The sequence below is a fragment of the Diabrotica undecimpunctata genome, chromosome 1, assembly GCF_040954645.1.
Source record: "Diabrotica undecimpunctata isolate CICGRU chromosome 1, icDiaUnde3, whole genome shotgun sequence".
Classification (NCBI taxonomy): domain Eukaryota; kingdom Metazoa; phylum Arthropoda; class Insecta; order Coleoptera; family Chrysomelidae; genus Diabrotica; species Diabrotica undecimpunctata.
In genome coordinates, this window is record NC_092803.1 from 199,193,087 (window position 1) to 199,215,401 (window position 22,315).

The 22,315-nt window shown below is 34.2% G+C and overlaps 1 protein-coding gene and 3 non-coding genes across 4 annotated transcripts in view; all 4 read right to left on the bottom strand.

Moving 5' to 3' along the window:
- The window catches only part of Lim3 (Lim3 homeobox protein), a 213,845-nt gene that overhangs the window by 70,987 nt on the left and 120,543 nt on the right, over positions 1 to 22,315 (bottom strand). The gene's annotated exons all lie outside the window — the stretch shown is intronic.
- Positions 277 to 349, bottom strand: TRNAA-AGC (transfer RNA alanine (anticodon AGC)). The gene has a single exon. It is a non-coding gene; the product is annotated as a tRNA-Ala (tRNA).
- Positions 1,963 to 2,035, bottom strand: TRNAA-AGC (transfer RNA alanine (anticodon AGC)). Its single transcript has one exon. It is a non-coding gene; the product is annotated as a tRNA-Ala (tRNA).
- TRNAA-AGC (transfer RNA alanine (anticodon AGC)) lies at positions 2,428 to 2,500 on the bottom strand. Its single transcript has one exon. It is a non-coding gene; the product is annotated as a tRNA-Ala (tRNA).

A 22,315-nucleotide genomic window follows, 5' to 3' on the forward strand; every position in this document is an offset into this window, starting at 1 on the left:
ATCTATACTGTGGTGCTGGGCCATAAGCGTCAGCATAGAACAACATAAACATGAAATTTTAACCTACGTTGACGCATGAACTATTTATCATGAAGTGGTCAAAAAAAAAATGATACAAAGGTGAGATTAGACTTATACGCTTAGGGTTCTACTACATAACTTGTGAACTACAAATTTAACGTCTGAATTATGTACTTCAAGAATCAAAAACGTTTATAGATCTCTCTATTTTTATGAGGAGTAAATTTTATTACTTTTTTATTAAACAAAAAGCTTTGGAGGCGCCGGGCATCGATCCCGGTACCTCTCGCATGCTAAGCGAGCGCTCTACCATCTGAGCTACGCCCCCTGATACAGATTAGTGATAGATAACTTGAATACTGATCTAGTTAATTTTTTATTTAATTAATTCTGTAAATTAAGATAACATACCTATCATATCACTAACGCTAACAGAAAAAGTGAGTCGGTTTGTTTGTATTTAATTATTTATTTAAATTGAATACGAAATGAAATTTAACCTTGACAAAACCGAGATTGCTATGGTTGCAAGTAGTGATGAGAAATGAGACGTCATGGTTAGCCAAAGAAAGTTTAAGCGAACTGATAATCTCAAATATTTTGGATCACTATAAACTTAAAGGAAAAATGTAACCAGAAATCAACAACAGATTAACAAATGTGTCCAAAGCTTATTACCCATCGAATATTGAACAAAATTCATCCGTAGAAGGAGGATTAATATCAGTAACAGAATAAAAATATTTAACAGTATGTATATGAGGCAGCATTATCTTGTTTAAATAATTATGTCGCCATAATTATTGTGTAATATGCTGGTGTGGCATGTAACGCTGTTTCTAGGTCCTCATAAAATTCTTCAATTTCTTCATCTGGTAGACGTTGGAGCATATGTCTGGATTACCTTAAGGTTATATCTTGCATTTAGTTTGAAGATGAAATTTACAATCCTCGGGCTTATAGGTACTGATAATTTCAATTATATTTTGTGTTTGCTTTCTACGTATAATGAAACCTACTCCTCCATTTAAAGTGTCTTCTTCTCCTCTAAAATAAAATACGTGTCCTGATTTAAGATTAATTTGGGCTTCTCCCCTTTGTCTTATTTCGCTGAGGCCGATTGTGTCCCATTTTATTCTTGTTATCTCTGCCTCCAGTTCCATCATCTTCTGGCATGATATAAGAGATCTATAACATGAATTTGTCGCTCTTTGTAGTAGCCTGATTTTTTCCGGAAATTCTTAGCACCCTCTGCTCCAAACCGCTATCTTTGTTGGGGGAGTTGAGCCGCCAGAGACTGAGGGCCGTTCAGTAGTTTCGTCTCTTATGTAAAATAACTTTTGGGGTTTTAAGCCATTAAAATGCCATGCTTGGCTAGTGCGTGTTCGCGAGTTGTTTTGGAAGTGGAGGAGGAAAGGGTGGAAATGGGAATGCTTTCAGTTTGGACATGATTTCCTTGGGGATGGAAGGCTGGGGAAATCCATGAGCTTGTGTGGGCAGGTGTGCTATTCCTAAAGAAAATCTATCCCCTACCGGGATCACAGAGAAGTATCCACCCGTTACCCATAATGATGATGATATGAGACATTTAGATTATACCTAAGTAACATAAATAGAAGTATGATATTACTATTCGGAAACGATATAATGTTGTCCTTAACAAAGTTAGGCAAGGACAACCTGCTTGGTTCGGGTACATTGTTCATATGAAAAAGTGAAAAATGTATGTGAAGCAGCAGTAGATTAAATAGGAAAGAGAAGGCAGGCAACAAGAACGTGCTATAGCGAAATTGAAAACGAACTGCCGTGATTAGGAAAAGTTGAAAAAAACTTAAAAACGATGAACAAGAACCACATCTTGAAAATATTCTATTGTAAAAACTTTACACCGAGTATATATGTGTGTAATATGAAGAGATTACCTAAATTAGTAAAACAAATTGGAGGCGCCGGGCATCGATCCCGGTACCTCTCGCATGCTAAGCGAGCGCTCTACCATCTGAGCTACGCCCCCTAATAATCAGCAGTTAAATATAACTAGCAAGTTAATATAATTAATTTTTTATCTGATTAATTCTGTAAATTACTAAATAAAATAGAATAGATGGCGCCAGGCATCGAAACCGCTACTTCCCGTATGTTAAGTGAGCGTTTTATCATCTGAGCTATTCTTCTCGATATAGACTACTCAGATAACAGAAAAGTGGTTAAATAGTTATGTTTTTTTGTTGTATGATTAATTCTGTAAATTAGTAAGCAGTAAGCAAAAAATATTTGGAGGCCCTCTAGCATCTAGTAACATGAGTGTCGCACGCTCATATAGTGTACCTACTCATAAATAACGGAAAAAGTGATCCAGTTTATTTTTTAATCGATTAATTCTGTAAATTAATAAATAAAATGGATTGGAGGCGCCGGGCATCGATCCCGGTACCTCTCGCATGCTAAGCGAGCGCTCTACCATCTGAGCTACGCCCCCCATGATAATACTATCTGATGACAAAAATCAGTGAAAGATGTGATCTACTTTCAACAAATTAACTACATCGACGGCGTAGTTCAAATTATGTAAGTATTTTACACAGATTCATATTATTTTTTTTTTTTATTATTTTCGTTAGTTTATTATTTATTTCGCCAATTAGTTATTTGGTCATATAATACCAGCATATGAATCGAGATCAAAAACAATACCCGAATCAGTCAAAACACAGAATTGCCGGAAACAGTAGGTAGAGATAAGAATGCTCAGAGAAATTAAAGGAGACACGCCAGTAGGTCGAATAAGCAGTAACGAAATCAGAACAAAATGTAATGTATATGGTATAAACCAGTGGACACTACATAGAAAAAAAGAATGGAACAATTACATCAGGAGAATGGCTGACACAAGAGTCGTTACAATAGCAAGGGAGAAATCACCAATGGTAGAAGAGGTATAGGCCGACCGCACAAGAGATGGAGCGACAATACTTCATAGAGGTAGCAACTCGCCAATTAAGTAGAAGTAAGGGTATTTACGAAGAAGAAGAATAAGAAGTAAGGGTATTTCCTGAGATACCTCTTTGGATTGATTTGAAAAACCAATCTGGAGCTATTTTTGGCTTCTGAAATATTTTAGTTCAAGAATAGACATCATTTCTAAACTGCAGTTGGGAAACTTCAAAATGCTGCTCTAAAAGTGGAAGTTGCCCATATTTTCAATTTTTCGCAAAGTGTTATGTCTAGACTTGCCTCTAAATTGCACCACTGCTCGAAGCGAGCCTTCTTTTACTACAGGAACACTCTCACAGCGCCTTCAAGATGCCACTGGTACCCTTGTTCCCTCTCGAACTATTGGTTTCGTATCTAGGCATCCTTTGAGACGTGTACCATTGACCTTACGATATCGGCGTCAAAGACTAGATTGGGCTAGAGCACCTTTAAATCGGAGAGATGAATGACATTCAGTATTGTTCACAGACGAGTCCAGATTTTCCGATTTTTAGATAGCCGTCGGATATGTATATGGACAAGACCAAGGGTAACAAGAAATCAAAGATCGTATCAGATGGTTCATCCATTTGGAGGTGGTGATGTTATGGTTTGGGCTGAAATCTGTTTCAGTAGAAGAACATATTATTGAGTATATTATTTGTAATTTTTTGCAGCCGTTGGGACCAGTTTTTTTTCGACGATAATGCTCGACCACATAGATCTGCAGTAGTTGACGAAGAAAGTAATTTGCATGGAATTAAACATGCTTGAGATATGCTACAAATAAGGCTTACAACTCACTTACTCTCTTCGCGGACCCTTTACTACGAGAAGTGTTACCACGGTTATGGGAGAAATTGCTTAGGAATACCTTAATAATTTAATAGATTTTTTTTTTTTTTTAATGGCTTTGGCTTGAAACCTTTAGCCACGTAATTACATATAGATATTAGTATTCATTCATACAGGATTGTACAAGGAGGACACTTTTCACGCTCAGTGATTCATCAGAGCGGCTTTATTGTAATAAACAAGACATAAACCACGGTTAGGTAGGTGGGCAACATATATGGTAAACATACAAAGGAAATATTCACGCATACGATCAATTTTACACTCATACCTTTAATTTAATTTTTACAAGAAATATCATAATTATTTTAAAGATTTTTATATTGTCTTCACTTAATAGAAGATTTACGTTTAATGGTGTACTTAAACCCTCTTTTATCAATTCTTTTAGCAGCCACGTACTTGTATTACGATGTAGTGGGCAGTTGAAGAATATGTGATTTAAATCAGCTATACTAGTTCCACACTCACATCGGTCTGTTGAGAGAACTCCTATTTTGTGTAGATGTTTCGGAAAACATCCATGATTTACTTTTAATCTTAAGACAGTTGAGACTGTGTTTCTGCTTAGTGTGACATCTTTGTAAAATTGTTTTACATCTACTGTTGGTTGTAATTTGTATAAATTAGTGCCCCTGCTTTCACCAAACTGAATCCATTGTCTGTCCCATTTAAATTTAATATGTTGTTTGATATAGGCAAGTAGGTCACATGTGTTAAATTCTTCTATCACCATATGTGGGTGCTGTAATGGATTTTTAGCTATAGAATCAGCAATGGTATTGCCAACAATATCTGAGTGTCCCTTAACCCATAGAAATTTAGTACCATATGGATCTGATAGTTTCAGTAACTGTTGAAAAATTTCTAATATGAATATATTGCTATTTATTGTGACTTTAAAGTTTTGCAAGGAGTGTAATACTGACAGTGAATCACTGCATATGACAATTTTGTTCCACTGGTTTTCACAGCACAATTCAAGGGCTTTGTATATAGCACATGCTTCAGCAGAAAAAATGCTGGATTGATTATTTAAAATAAATGATTTTTTAATCTTCATTTTTGGTACAAAGTAAGCACTGGTTGTACATGTTGGTGATTTTGACCCGTCTGTATAGATCACAATATGATCTGAATAGCCACTTAAGATTTCTTTAAGAGTAGTGTAGCAAAATTCATTTTGGTATTTAGGGATAATAATATTTGTAGCTAGAACACTTGTTAGATGTGGTATATCCAACGATTCCCAGATAAGAGTACAAGGGGAATTTATTAACTTCAGTTCGTTGCAAGTTATAATTGCTCTTGTAGTGCTGGAGAGTTTTTTTTAATGAAGTATGTAGATGTTAAATCAGCTGTATTTAATTCATTAATTATTTTTGCATTATAAGTGCCACGATAATGTTGGTTTAGGAAATATTTACTTGCCAGATATTCTCTGCGCAATGAGAGTGGGTTTTCAGATGCTAGAGCTAGGGTGGCTTCATTTGGAGTGCTTTTCATCAATCCTAACACAATCCTTAGAGCTTTAAATTGGATTCTATCAAGTTTACGTAAATTGGTTATGCTAGCTGACCCATATACCACACAACAGTAATCTATTATAGATCTTATATAGGCTCGATAAAAATTCAATGCAATGTTTTGATCTGCACCCCACGATGTCTTACACACCATTTTAAGAAAATTAATACCTTTTTCGCAGCGACCAATTATATAATTAATATGTTGAGTCCAAAGCAATTTTCTGTCAAGTACGACACCAAGATATCTAAATTCCGAAACAATTGGAATATCATTGCCATGTAAGGTTACTTTTAATAGATAGTAGAAGTAGAAATCAAGCAATAATTGATGCCAATGGTGGAAATACGACTTATTAGGGTACAATATCTAGTGATGCAAAATTTAATTTTAATTTTTTATGGATAATTATTATTTTTTATATATATTTTTTGAGGGAATAATATATTTTGTAAATAACTATTGAATATGTTTAATTTAAAAAATAATAATCATTAAATTTATAATATTTTTATAGTTAATTGACAAAATAAGAAATTTAAAATTCGACATATCAGCGTTTATTCCTTAAACCTGACTTAACGTATTTCATGTAAAGGTTTCAGTGTAAAAATACTATATTTATTGTTAACAGTAAAAGATAAATGTATATTGCATAAATTGAAAGCCAACGGGGATAAAAAAACACAAATATTAATGTTTTACTCTCATAAAAAAGTAAATTGATTATTACTGCCGACAACAATTATTATAAACATAAATTCCCTTCTTGAATATTAAATTTAATTACATTGCTTGTCTATTTAAATTGTACAGTGTCAACATTTATTTTAATTGTAGAGCAAGCTATTAAGCAAAAAATGTTAATAAAACGTGTTATTTATGTATGAACTTTTTTTTGTATTAAATGATTTAAAAATCTTTTCCATTAAGAGGGCTTATAATAAGTAAGCTATATATAAAGATATAGGCTCTTTACCCGTCTTCAGCTTATCTTCAGCCTACATGCCAGTAAAGGAAAAAAAAGCTGAAAAAATCTTATATAGGTTTTTAAAAGTTCTACAAGGTATATAAGTGATACCTGATAACAAATACTTGAAGACATACAGCTAAAATTGGTTTGTTGTTTTTAAACAACCATAAAAAGTAATTTCTGTTTTAACGGGAATAAGCCACAATTAAATTTTAAAAAAGTTTATTGAGCTTTTAATTTCCACTTCGGAAATCGTTCTCAAAATCCAATCATTAATGCTTGTATTATGTATTATTACGTAATATAACTACTTCAAATCATGGCAATTAATAAGCTATTGAAGTGTGTTAAATCTCAGCAAGATCCTCCAAATAGTTTGTAAGTTATGCAATTTTTTTTATCCCGGAGAGCGATTCTTTAAACACCTGTACTGCACAAACAGTAACATTAGAGGTATTTAGCAGATCTCAATCGATTCTTTGAGGCTTCTATTTAAAGATGTATTAAAAAAATTCGAACAACTTATAAAAATTGTTATTAATAAAAAAACGATTTAAAAACGAGTGAATTTTTAGCTTAAAAACATTTATAATAACTTTGATATTTTTCTGTCACGTGCTTGTAAGTAGGATCACTGAAAATATGGTGAAAAAAACACAATCTTTAAAACAAGAACCTTCTATGACCAATAGAAACTAAGATGGCAATTTTTTTTCTTAAAATCACATTTCCGTTGTTTATTATTAAGCTCTTTGAACAGATTATAAACAAAGATCTAGATTTTATGATCCATTTTATAGATGGCATATACCGATAAGGCTTAAGAATGCATAACCCGTTAAAGATACTCGTAAAATACCGCCTAACGGAGCTCCGTTTTTCTTAGAATAGAATTTCTAATTGTAGCGCGAATTATGAATGTTCTTTTGTAAAACACTTTTTTAAAAAGCACAAACACTAAAAATGAACTTTTTTTTACACTAGCAAAGATTTCAGTTACAATTCAAAATATAATATTGTAACGAAATATACCATCTCCGATGCGTCACAATTCTTAGAAGGATAAATCTAGAAAACTCAAGAGTTGGCATTTCAATAGCGCCCGTCTTCGATGCACTTTCGATGAGACGAATTAGAGGTAAGCTACTCCACTCAGAACATCAAAGAGATTGGGACCAGCACATTCATTTATTCCTAATGGCCTACCGCTCGGCCGTGAATGAAACTACAGGCCAGACTCCAACCTGCCCGATGTTGGGTCGTGAAGTTCGTTTGCCCTGCGACCTAGAGTTTGGCTGCAGACCTTCCGAAGAACATGTTGCAAGCGAAGATTATGTCGACCGCTCGAACATTCATGAACTTGCCCGACAACACATCCAGTTAGCCAGTCACAGAATGAAAGATCAATATGATTCTCGATGCAAGAATGAAAGCTATGAAGTAGGTGATCTTGTTTGGCTTTATAATCCACAACGTCGTCGAGGCTTGTCTCCTAAACAGCAAATACAATGGGAAGGTCCGTATGAAATTAAAAAGAGAATAAATGACGTAATATACCGAATTAAGAAGTTGCCGAAAGATAAACCAAAAGTAGTTCACATAAATCGTCTTGCACCAGATGCTGGTTCGTATGAAACAGAAGAAGCACGAACCCTTCGACATGAGATCAAACATGACCAGCGACCAAGCTTTAATGAATTTATGTCAAATTATGCAGAGAGAAAGAGTGCTAGATTCGGTGTGACCACAGAAGTTCAGCAGGATCTTTTCAGTGTTCCGCATAACGTCTCTCTAGCTTACTGTGTTGCCCAGGATCTTGATACGACTAAAGGAATCTCATCCATATAAGAAGTTCGGTCGTTTGGACGTGTTAAAACATCAGCAGCCCAAAGTTGGAAGAGTACTGAGAGTATAAGATGGTCCTCGATCTTTGTTGTTTATGGTGACCAGGAAGTCGTATCCAGACAGGGCAAGCTACGAGGATATATGGCGTGCTCTAACTAATTTGAAGAAAATCGTGTGCAATTATGACATCAAGAATTTGGCCTTACCCAAGATAGGCCATGCACTAGAAAATCTAGATTGGAAGATTGTCAGAAGCATGCTTCAAGTGATCTTCCGAGAAACCGGCGTACGAATTACTGTGTGTTGTATTAACCCGATGAGATCGTGTCCTTCACAGTCTGTAGACTGTTATTTCTTCTTGAGGAGTTCATGCAAAGCTGGAGAGTTCTGTAGATTCCGCCATCCTGGGCCTACATCTGGAGTTGCTGATCGGGACGCTCAGATCTAAGAGGGGAGCAGTGTAACGAAATAGCCCATCTCCGATGCGTCACAATTCTTCGTCGAACGATAAATCTACAAAAAAATGGGTTGGCATTTCAATAGAGCCCGTCGTCGATGCGCTTTCGATGAGACGAATTAGAGATGGGCTACTCCAGAAAGTAAAGATGATTGAGATAGTTTTAGTTGATAAACTTATAAATAAATATATTTATATAAATTCGAACTGCTCGTTTTATTTTAAAAAACGCTATAATATTCAGACTTCAAATATATCAGATTAATATAACACTAATGTTAAACTGTCAGACTGAAAAAAGGCGGTTTTAAAATGCTTTGTTCTCTAAAATTTCATTTTCTTATCCATGTAACGTTGGGCCAACTGATATGGGACGGGACTCGTAGTTAATAATTAATTAATCATCATTTAATATTTAGTTTTAGTATTTTTTATGGTTAAGACATTCTGTTTTTGTTAAATTTTTGTAAAAATAATATGCAATTTTGTATAATACATTCCAAAGAAAGCGGGAGACTAGAAGCTAGAAAGGAAAAATAAAAATATCAGTTCATTTACGTTTTTGAAAAATTAAAACAAATACTGAAAAGAATCATCTTTTGTGATTTTTATTTACCGTTGGTACTTTTACACGAAGTACACAAATTATTCTCGTATGTGGACTTTGTAAAGACCTAAAACCACAGTTCCTTTATAAAACAGAATACATTCACGACCAATAAATAATTCGTGGATATCATGCACTAAGCTTTTTAGTGGCTCTATATGTCAATAATTTGTGGTCGTAAAAAGCGTCTGGAGTTGAGCATAAAGAATGGCGTTTGACTAATTGAGTTAACTTTACATGCAAAAAATATGGTGTGTATTTCGTGCGAGGATCGTCAACAGATGGTGCATTTTTCTATTCCATTTGAGCATTAACGCCCTATTTGGAGAACTTCTCTGCAGCCACTAATTCTGTGCCATTTGGGCTAGGACAGGACCGGATTAATCACAAATTTAAGCAAAATAACTACTGTTTTGTTTTTATATAAATAAAGAAATTGGTTTCTATAAAAAAGGTTTATTCCTTAACATTGAAAAGAAATGGAACTGGGAACAAGAATTAATATTAAACTTAACAGACTTCTGGGTTGAACCGCGTCGAATATCATTGCGCCAAGTATTCAACATCCTCTTTAATGTCTTGTTCAGGACTTCTGAGGTATTAGTCTCCCGAGCCCCCTCATTTATACCGTCGATGGTGACGTGGTTTGGGTGAAGGTTTGCGTGGGAGTTATCGTGTGATTGGAGCGGGGATTGGCGCAAAGTTGGCGCAAATATTTCTGACAGTAGGATTTTGATTGAAGGGTGGAGAGGGCGATATTTTCTTTATGAGAGGTCTCCATGTCGAAGAGATGCATCGTATGCATCATCTCTTTAATTAGGACAATTTGGTCTTTGTTTAATTTCTATGGCTTCTCGTATAATTCTTGGTTTATAAAAGCGGATGGGGGCTATGTTTCTGGAGTTTTCATAATAAATTTTGAGACCTGTATGAAAATGGTGTTAACCTAGAGCTGAAATTGAATCGGAATTGCGAACAGAAATAGAATGTTCATAAATCCTATTTTTTATTCTACCATTTGTTTGGCCTATATAGGATTGGAAGCAGTCTGCACAAGGAATTGCATAAACTCGTGTTGTTCATTTGAAATGTCGTCTTTTGATTGATCGAACAAGAGATGAAAGTTTTTGTTGGGGGGTTAATAGAGTCTTTATTCCTCTTGACTTGAGAATTTTGTCAATTTTGTCAGTGACACCTTTAATGTTAGGAAGAAAACTTTTGTATGATGTGGGTCTGAGTCTTTGGGTTGAGATCCAGTGGGAGATTGATGTCTGTGGATGCTAATATTAATGTGATTTTTGCGGTAACCGTTTTGGATGACGATTTCTTTTAAACTACAGAGCTCAGCGGGTCTACTTTCATCATCGTAAATGTATATTGATCTGAAGACAAGGGTATTAATGACTGAATAAATTTGTGAAGATGGATGATCAGAGTTGGCATGCAAGTAACGATTCGTATGGGTATGTATGGGTGGGTTTTCTATAAAGAGGGTGATGAAAACCTTGGGATTGGTTTTTCTTTATGATAACGGCGAAAAACGATAAGGATGAATCAGTTTCCACCTCCATCGTAAACTGGATACTGGGATGTATATAAATACAGATGGGTTTAAAAAGACACGAAAGCATCTCTGCCATGTGGACAAATGATGAATGTATCGTCAATATATTGTAACTAATATGTGGGTTTGAGCATTGATGTGGATGGTGCTCGGGTCTCGAAGTCTTCCATATAGATATTGGCAATTACTGGAGATAGGGGGGAGCCCATTGGGCACCATTTATTTGTCTGTAGAATTGATTTTGAAAGATTAAATAAGTGTTGGACATACAATAATTAATGAGAGATAAGTGGTACCGCTGGATACTGTATTTAGTTTTCAGTAGAGTTTCATCCATAGGAATGCTTGTAAAGAGTGAAACGATATCAAAACTTACTAGAATGTCTGACGGTGAGATAGGGTATTGTTTAAGAAGTTAGATGAAATAAAAAGAATTTTTGAATTAAATGCATTGACCTGTTAACCACTTTCCTTTGGTATTCATTTTTATTCTTATTTGTTAGTGGATAATTTGCAGTTTAATTCTTTAATTTCCGTAACATGTCTCCTATCTTTCATTAGAAATCCTAAAATCATTCACTTATGTTTGTTGTTAATTTTTTCGGGCTTTTCTGTTCCTGCCATTAGCAGCGTTTCTTGTATATTGTATCACTTTACATTGACACTTTCTGATCTTAATGTTACTTTCTTTACCTTATTAAGATTGCGTTAACTTGTTGGTTTTATTTTTTAATGTATCACTGTCTATTTTATTATTGTGATATCCAATGTTAGTTTATTTTGTCATCTTTTATTTTTGTCAATCGCATTTACACTACTGCATAAAAAGCCTTCATTAAAAATATTTATTCCAAGTCCAAATCCTTCCTCCGTGTTTCTTTCATATAATATTAAGCAAATAATACAACTACTTACACCATATACATGACCAAAAAACGAAGATATGAATTAATGGAACGAACCTGTAGATATCCTAGCTAAAATTGCACCGACTAATGACGCCTAGTAAATAAATAAATATGAACTTTGAAATTTATGAAAAACTAATAGTGGAACCAGTCTTTTTCTTCCTATGGCGTCCCCATTAACGGAGGTTGGCGACCACATTTTTAAAAGCTTCTCTGTCTTTTGCAACGTGGAATAATTCGTCTACAGTCATGTTTGTCCAGTCTCGAATATTGCAGCCATGACTTCCTCTTTCTACCTATTCCCTTTTTGCCATCGACTCTACCCTGCATGATGACCTGCAGAAGACTATATTTATTATTTCTTAGTATGTGTCCAAGGTATGCAGTCTTGCGTACTTTTATCGTTCTCAACAATTTTTTGTCTCGACCCATCCTTCTCAGCACTTCCTCATTGGTGACCCTGGCAGTCCATGGAATTCTTAACATTCTCCGGTATATCCAAAGTTCAAAGGCTTCAATCTTTTTAACTATTTGCGCTTTTAGTGTCCATGTTTCTACCCCGTACAATAGTTGCGACCAGACGTATCATTCAACAAACCTCAGTCTCAGCGCAGTATTCAGATTTTTGTCACAGAACAATTGTTTGAATTTTAAGAACGCTGCCCTTGCCATTTCTATTCGTACCCGGATCTCTTGGTCTGGATCTAATTCTGTGTTGATGTAGAACCAGTAATACTCACTAAATAAATTAAAAAATTAAATTATAACTTTTCATATTAAGTATTGCTTTACAGAATTACTTTCAAAATTGTTGTTATATATTATATTAACTGCTTAACCTAACAACAATATAAATACCCTGCGTTCACGCGGTTGACGTGTTGAAGTGGTTGACGTAACGCTCTGACGTGACGCGTTGTCGTGGTTAACGCGAATAAATCAAATAAAAACACTTATTTTTAATATCTTCTTCTTCTTCAAGTGCCATCTCCGCGGCGGAGGTCGGCAATCATCATAGCTATTCGGACTTTTGAGACGGCTGCTTTGAAAAGTTCATTTGATGTACATCCGTACCACTCTCTCAGGTTGCGCAGCCATGACATTCTACGCCTCCCTATGCTTCCCTTTCCTTGGATCTTTCCCTGCATAATCAGTTGAAGCAAGGTGTATTTCTCTCCACGTGTAATATGTCCGAGATATTCTAATTTTTTTGTTTTAATTGTATTTAAAATTTCTATTTCTTTATTCATCCTTCTCAGAACCTCTTTGTTTGTGACGTGTTCTGTCCATGATATTTTCAGAATTCTTCTGTACACCCAAAGCTCAAATGATTCCAGTTTTTTCATTGATGTTATTGATCACCAATAAGAGAACGAAAACATTATACTCGAACAGTAAACGCAATGAATAAAATTGATACGGTCCTGTAGTATCACTTTCAGTATCATGGGGTTGAATCTATCAATGCTTTTATCGTATGGTTACATTATAATGCTCAATGACCTTACTTAAAATTCATAAATAGTGGTGTTAAAACCCTGCAGAGTCCCAGTAAATACTTAAATATGTTTGAAATAAATGTTAATTATATTTGGGAAGGGACTTTAAAAGGGAAGGGATTTTATACGATACTAGAGAATATTATATAGTATTATTAGGATTACAGGATGCACAATCAGGTTTAAAAATCTTTAATCTGTTTAATTATGAGCAGAAATGTGTAACATAAATTTTGCGTGAAACAAACAGAGAAAAGGCAAAAGAGTCTGTCAAGCTTTTAACAAAAAATTGGCGTAAAGATTCCCAAACGCTTCAAGACGGCCTTCATCAAAAAATTTGAGTTTATTGAATGTGAGCTCGATGCATTGTTTGGTATCCTGTATCCTGTTTATCTTTAAAACAGGAGCTTAAAAATTATTTTCTGTAAAAAGATTTTCATCCTTAAACATTTTTAAGCAAGAAAAGCCTTTATTTTTAACCAGCAAGAGGATTTTTTTTAAACCGCGTCCATTTCAAATAGTTTAGGAATCTTCTTGTGTTTGTTTCCCTAGAAATCTCTGTAAGTATTTTTTTGATTTTTTTTGTGTAGTTAGTTTCCCCAGTCCCTCAAATAGAGAAATCTTTATCCACGACCCAGCTCTCCAACCAAAATACGAGTAACCGTTCGCAAACGTTTCAGTTTATTTGCTTACCCTATTTTCAGCTCAGTAATTGTTTAGTTCCCCCTTTCAACCCCCTATAAGCAATTATATATTGCGACAAGTGACACTAAACGTGGTAGGCAAATTAAATTGTTACAAAACCTATGATTCCTGATCTAAAACGACATGTACGTGTTGCAAAAATCCACAATAACATTTATTTCTGTATTTTGATTAAAAAAAAACTATCATTTAAATACAAAATATATTGTTTTTTTAAAACATTTATTTAAAAAATGTACAAGGTACAAATGTATCTATGCCATCGTTTATGGGGGTAGAAACAATTATTTAAGTCTCCTGCTGGGAACTGAAAAAGATTTTTTGCTACATTTGGCTCACATAATCTACCGGATATATGTAGAGGTATCACGAAGTTTAAGTCTCTATCTTTTACAATAAAAAGGTTATCACAATTTGAAAACTCAAAAAAGGTACAACTGTATCTACGCCACCCGACGAAGATTAACTACTGTTTGGCGTTTCGACTTCAACTTCGGAAATAGATTTTAAAAAAGATTATTTTAAAAATTGTAAAAAAATTGGAAAGTATAACCAACAAGTTGTTTAAGCGGGTTGTTTTTTAAAACTAACGGTTTTTGATTGCCATGCTTTTGCATGTACAGCGTTAACAGGCCTTTTAGGTCCATTGCTGGATGGATAATTTCTATCGTTTTCGCTTCTTAGCTATCAGCTTCCAATCTCTGATTCCCATCTCTCTGACATCTTTCATCACTACATCTCTCGATTTCTTTCTTGATCTTCCTCTCTTTTTTTTGTCATCAGGTACTCTTCAAGCAATATTCTTGACTATTATATTACCTTGCTTTCTTTCTAGATGTTCGAGCCATTCTAGTCTACATTTTTTTACCACTTCTGCATTAGTTTGTCTTCTCCATTCTCTCTCTACTACTTTTCCAATAAACATTTTGCGAAGTATCTTTTTTCCCACACCTCAAATCTGTTCTATATGGTGTTGTTATTTTTGTATTACGAGATATATCTTTGGCCTTAATTATTTTGCTCTTGGCTCTAGCACACCTGTTGCTCTTAGTCAGTCTTAGGTTAATTTTAGTTTCTTCCTTACATGTCTGATCAATAAGAGTACCTAAGTACATATATTCATCCACCTTCTCGAATCCTACAACTGATCCATCCTCCACCTCCAATTTAAAGGATACTTTGGTGTTTATTCCTTTTTTGCTCGATATTTCCATGTACTTCGATTTATTAATATTAACTTTCAGTCCCATTTTAGAGCTTTCGCGAATAAGTCTTTTTGCTATATTTGCCAGTTATTTTAAATTTCTTGCAATGAGAACCACATCATCAGCGTATGCTAAGCTTTGGTGCTCCTTGTATAAAATAATGCCGTACCTATTTATCTATTTTCTAGTTTTTTCTAAATATTTTTGTTCTTGGTATGTTCTTCGCCGTTGTTTCCTTTAGAGTGTTTGTAATTTTCAAGAACTTTTGTTGTATGTTACTCACAGTAGTACTATCTTGTTTAGCGTACGTTTCCTGTATATCCTTTTGATAATCCTGCACTACCTCAAATTTTCGCAGATTTTCAAAATTAAATTTACGTTGCACTTTCATTTTCCGTTTGTGCTTTTTAATTATTGCTTCTTTAATATTAATTCTAACCAAAAAATGATTTGAGTCTACGTCAGCCCCTCTGCACGTTTTCACATTTGTTATTAAATTGGCGAATTTCTCTTGTATTAAGATGTGGTCTATTTGATTAGTTTTATTTGATCCCGGAATTTTCCACGTTCCTTTATATATATTTTTTCTCCTGAAATGCGTATTCATTATTTTCATCCTGTTTTCATTTGTGAATGTAATCAATCTTTGGTCATTATCATTTGTATGTTTACTTTCACCCCTGTTATGTTTTATATATATCTTCTTTTCCGACATTTGGCATGGGCATTTCTTCAGACAATGACTCTAATTCTTCATAAAATTCATCTTTCACTTCTTCTCCCTTTTCTTCTGTCGGAGTATGTATATTTATCAGCGATATCATGTTCTCTTTTCCTTTAATCCTAATTGCACACATTCTGTCAGATTTTCCTACGAATTGTTTTACCTGCTCCTCTGCGCCATGTATCAGCAAATCCACTCCCAAATTCCTATTATCGCCTCCACTTGTATAAAACATGTATGAACTAATCTTTTCAATGTTTTTTAAGCCCTTCTCTCTATTCGGATTACCGAATATAGGCCTTTCCTAATTCTCGCCATTCATCTCTGTTATTTGTAAGACGTTTCCACATTGGTCCTGCAGTTCTTTTAATATCGTCGCTCCAGCGCATTAGCGTTTTGCTCGTGGTCTTTTGGCTTCATATGGCCGCCAATTACCGATTTCTTTAGTCCATCGGCCATCCTTAAAACTTTCGTTATGTCGTAATATTGCGTATTTTATATTTTTGCGTATATGCGTATATACGCATGCGTATATACGCATATACGCGTATATATAGGCGTATATTATTTTAATGTTATAAATAAACAACCTCGTAAAATCAGCAACTTTTATTTAACAAAGACTAAAGGACATTGTATACGTTTCTGCACTTGGGATTAACCGATGACAATGCTATTTGTAAAGTCACGTGGCTTGCATCATGTCAGAAAATAACGGCAATTGTTCAAGTAACGGATTATAAAGGGTGGTAAATAGCAGTTGCTACAAGTGAATAACATTTTCGAATTAGTTTTCCGTTTACGACGAATCTATTGACATATCCAGACCAGCAATAAAGTTAAAAGCATTTTGATTGAATACATACTAATTGAAACTAACAATAAGTGGTTTTGATAAAATGCTATCAAAAAAAAATTATTTAGTAATTTCCAAAGTAACTTTAATATACTTATACTTTTTTTAAAATAATACCGTAATTGAGAAACGTGGATTTAAACTAAAAAACTTTTCTATTTTATATTATCTTTGTATCTGTAAATCTCGCAAAAGCTATAAAACTTAAACAATAATAACAGTCCTACGACCATTTAGCCATTATGAAAGTAAGTTTTATCCTGTACATATGTTACGTTATGAAAATAAATATCTACCAGACGCTCACCATTAAAACTAACGTAGCATGCAACAATAAAAAGTTTTAACCACCCCTTACAGTCCATTAGAGATATTGTGATATTATTGCATCAACATTGAATTATGACAAGAAGTATCGTGCGTTCAGCTCATTTATTTTTGATAAGGTGAATTATTTAACGGGAAATATTTCGTAAATGGTGTCAAATAGTCTTAGTACAAAACAAATAATGTATTGATCTTTTTTTTAGACTCTTTAGATCTTTTTCTATAAGACCAGAATACAAACAAAATATACAAAATATATGTTCAATGTTTAAATTAAGGAGTGGTTTACAAAAAGCCTTTAGGTGGGCTTAACACAGGAATGTGAGAAAAACATGGTAAAACATATCAAAAGTTTACAAAAATTCGGATTTACACCAACTATAACAGAAGTACGTACCATGGCATATAGACTGGTCGAGAAATGTAATCTGCATCACAAGTTTAAAACGATATCCAGAAATCTCAATCCACAAATCAGAACGAATTTCACAGGCAAGATTAAGGAGTTTAAACAAGAAAAATGCTGCAAACTACTTTTCATTGCTGCAGAACATCTTCATAGAGCACAATCTCCTTGAAAAATCAAGAAATATATTTAACGCAGATGAATCTGGACTTCATCTAAATAATAGACCAGGTTATGTGTTGGCAGCAAAGGGATCCAAGAACGTAGTAGTAACTGACATTTTCTTTCTGTGGCTAAGGAACTTCAGTGTATATACATTAGAGTTTGCAGAAGAAAATAACACAGTTTTCCTCTATCTTCCCAGCCACACGATACATTATGTGCAGCCACTAGATAAAGCATTTTTTAAAGCTTTAAAATCCTGTTATTGCAATGCTTGTAATTCCTACATTAAAATAAATCCAAGCTCCAAAGACGAGCTCCAAAGATTAACACACTTCTTCAATACAACAACCAAGAAATACAATATGATAATATCAGCAGAAAAAACCAAATATATGACAAATATCCATCAAATGAAATTGATGGAAAAGTAATAAAGCAGGAAGCAAGGTTTAGATATCTAGAAATAGATATAACTAGTTGCAGAGATGTTGAAGAAGAATGACACAACCTGGAAGAACAAACACCTAAGACAAGATATAGAAACAAGAATCTATATAGCAGCAATTAGACCTATATTAACATACACGGCGGAGACAAGACCTGACACATCTAAAACGAGACGACTACTAGAAACAACAGAGATGAAATTACTCCGACGAATATCAGGGAAAAGTCTGTTGGTTAGGGAGAGAAGCCAAAACATAAGAAGAACATGCAATATAGAAGACATAAATGGATGGGTGACAAAACGGAAACAGTAGTGGAACGAACACATTAGTAGAATGGCAGAGGATAGGATAGTACGAATAGCACGAGATAAGTCACCAAATGGACGAAGAAGTATTGGCAGACCAAGAAACAGGATTTAAAGCCTACATTCAAGAAGGAAGAAGAAGAAGAAATAAATCCAACTAGAAAAATGTCGAGACTAGTGTTTGGGGGACTACTTACAAAGGCATGGGTACAAGCAGCTACGACAGACAACGCAATATTGGGAATCAGAAGTACAGGAATCATCCCGTTTTTCTAATGCTTTCTCCGAATATGCCTTTTAATATCAGATTCAGATTAACAACAGAAAAACAACGAGCGACGTGAAAATAGACCCATTTTATTTCAACCAGGTTGTTCGTACTGGCATGAAATCACAAATTTCTCAGAAAAACCAACAGCAGAAGTAGATAAAGATTAGGAATATGAACGCAGGCAAACTTGATTACAACTGGGCTGCGCGGAAAATCCACAAAAATCATTTATTCTTCATCAGAACCACCAGATCTGCCTTTAACAGTGGCAACTGAATAATGTCAAGAAACCCCTGGGAAACTCCTGGATCATAATTCGCCGATACCTACCCTAGATAAAGTTATATTTGCAAGAAAGAATTCTAAAGCTCTAGCTGAGATTTTGAATTCTCCAGAAAACATCGAAACGAAACAACCTACGAAACAGAAAACGACAAAACAAAACAATTCAGTCAGTGAAGAGTGGACCAAAGGCTAAAAGGTCAAAGACATAACAGTAACCAAAGAGACTACCAAAGGAAATACCAAAACCAAGCACCTAATAAATGAAAAGCCTGTACCACTGACACTGTCAATTTTCAAACATTTGTTATGTCTTAAAGAAACTATAATACTGTTTAGTTGTTGTCAATATGTTTTCGAAAGAAGTGTATTTTTATTTCGTTTAAATAAACAATTTCCTGTAGTCTATACGGCTTAATTTTTTTGTTCACCATAATTACCACCCTGATCTACCCTATAGAAGGCTTCCGAACAATTGCCCGAAAACAGTTTCATTGCCTGAAAAGAGAATTGACCGAAATATATATTTATTGCTAATATTATAATAGCTATTATAATAGTTATTGCTTTATATGTATTTCCTACATTTTAATACTTATGTGCTATTTAAATAGTTATTGTAACGAAATTATTTTGCCTACCTCAGGGTACGAACATAGGGGTAGAAATAGGGGACTGAAACTATGGGGGCGAAGATAGGACAAGCAAAATAAACGCTACTATGCGAACGGCACTCAGGGGGTTGTTGGAGAGCTGGGGTCGTGGATAAGTTGAAATAAATGGGTTGGATTGGGGTATCTACACAATAAATGAAATAAAGGGGTTCTTACACAAATCTCCTGGACACTTGGCAAATAGGGACAACAAGAAAAAGAACTTCTAGCTATTTGAAAGGAAAGGACGCCGCTTCGAAGAATCCTAAACTTGCCGGATTTAGGAAAAATATCCCTAAAATAAAAACACATAAAAGGGTTAGGAGATTATTCTAAAATAAAGCAAACAAAGTAGTTCAGAGAAATGGAATAAACATTTATTTCTGTCTCAAACAAACAGTTATCAAACATATAAGTGGCATAAAAAATATATTATGTAAATAGTTGCCAAATACAGAATAAAAAAAAACTTACATGTGTCCGTTTACAAACTCCGTTTACAAAGGGGTTGGAGATACTACAAAACTTACAAATGTTATCGCACAGAGATTAACCTTTTTTTTTAAACAAACAAAACAAATGAATATCGAAAAGAACAAAGCCAGCTGTCATATGTTAACATTATATTAAAAAAAAACAATTAAAATGACAGCTGTTAAACCATAAAATTTACAATTTATTATTTATTACAAATCCTTTAAATTTTAATGAAAGCAATTATTGTTTTAGTAAAAAAATGTCTGTCTTTACTTTAAAATTAAAATGTTAATTGTTACCTGATTTCACTGTTAGTTAGCACTTAACTTAAAAAAAAAAAACTTGTTAACATCTATGGGACTGGAGCTGCAAAGGACATAACTGTCAACTTGAATAAAAATAAACCATTTCCATACGTAGGCAGGAACGATTTGAACAGAAACTTGATGGAGGAAATCAAGCTGTCGACGGGGACATTCTATATAAACATTTTCCAAATTTCATCAGTGCCGGTGTACTGCACAAATCTTATGGGTGATTACTCTGATCTAAGCTGCCACATTGCATAGAGTATCATCACCTTAACCGGTCTTAAAATATTACCACAAAAAAAATTGAATCGACTCGCGATTCAAAATCTCTTCTGTCTGCTCTGCTTGGGGCTTAAATGTCGACTCCTCGATGCCTTACATTTTACAAATTTGAACGCAAAATAAATTTCCCTTTACGTCTCACAGCTAGTTTTTGCCTACAAACTTAAAACAAACAATCTACCCTTTTTTGACCTCGTTCTTAGCAACGAACCGACAAAAAACTTCTTGAGTATTTACTTTTAAATTGGTTAACTGGAAATTTTTTACCTCACAATACATACAGAGAATAGGAAAATATTAATGTAAACAAAGACAAAAAAATATTCTCAGTTAATACGTCTTAGAAAAACCGTATACCTGACTTGCAATATTATATTAGGGGACTCGAAACAACTTTTAGATATTCCAGTTTATTGCGTTTTAACGACAAAAGACAAAAACAGCTGAATACCAAAACTTGATATTTAGAATCTCAACTTAAAATGCCATAATATATTGATCGTTTTAAAATTCATTTGCAAACAGAAAAACGAAAATATTCCACCAAATTTAAAACGCTACATTATTACTGCTTAGATTGTTTTCGACCTAGCTATCTCGTTAATTAATTTATTATTATAATATATATTTTTTATTCCATGTTCCCTTCACACTTTACTCAAGCTTAGGAATGGCAGCGTACCGCTAGCGTGTTTAGAACTTGGAATAAACATCCAATTTGTCATTTTTTTAAGATATTTTATTTTTTTGAATTTTTTTACAGTTTATTTTATTTTTTATTAATTTTTTTTAATTCAAATTTTTTTTAAATTTTTTTACAGTCTATTTGAAATTTTTTTAAATTGTTTTATGTATATGGTATGTATTTCCTATAGACTAATATGATAAATTATGTGCTATTCCCCGCAAGGATTCGTATGTGTTTGCAGGTTTGTAATTGTTTACCAGACTTGCAATCCGCTCTGCACAATCTCTGTATTTTTTAAGTGTAGGAGGGCATTCCAAGCCTCCTATATACTGTTCAATTTAAAGTTCATATAAGCTCTGCTCCAGCTGAATGACTTTAACAAATCTCCAAATGTTTAGATGATCTGCGATAATCTCTTGTTCAAACCCTCGATGCCATCCTTCTATGGAATTGTTTGTTTTTGGTAAACTTTCTTGGACCCCATCATAACAATTCCACAGATCACGTGAAAATAAGGGCAAACGACGTTGCCTACATCTCTGTGGACATCCGAACCAGGTATCTTCAAAATAATCAATTATTGACTGGGCTTCTGCTGGCAACACATCTTGCTCGCAAACCATTTCAAATGTCTCCACTACGTCTGCAGTAGGCACTAATGCTAAGGCATTGGCTAAGACATTGAGTGAAATGGAAAAAGCACCCACGATGTCTTGAGTCGGGATATTCTTATCGTATAGCACTTTTGAAAGTTCTGTCGGCAAACCAGTGTTGTGACCTTGCCAGAAGAAGCAGATTTTGTCTTGTTGAAAAAATTAACAACCGGTCATCTTGTGGACCTGAATCAAATAGTAAAAATTGTTCTCCATTTTGTGTTAGTTTATAGTCTTCTGGAAAAACAATGTCTCTTCTGTGAAGAGGTTAAGCCGGAGCAGCTTACTGATTACTTCGTACACGCCTTATTGTTCTTTTAATGCTGC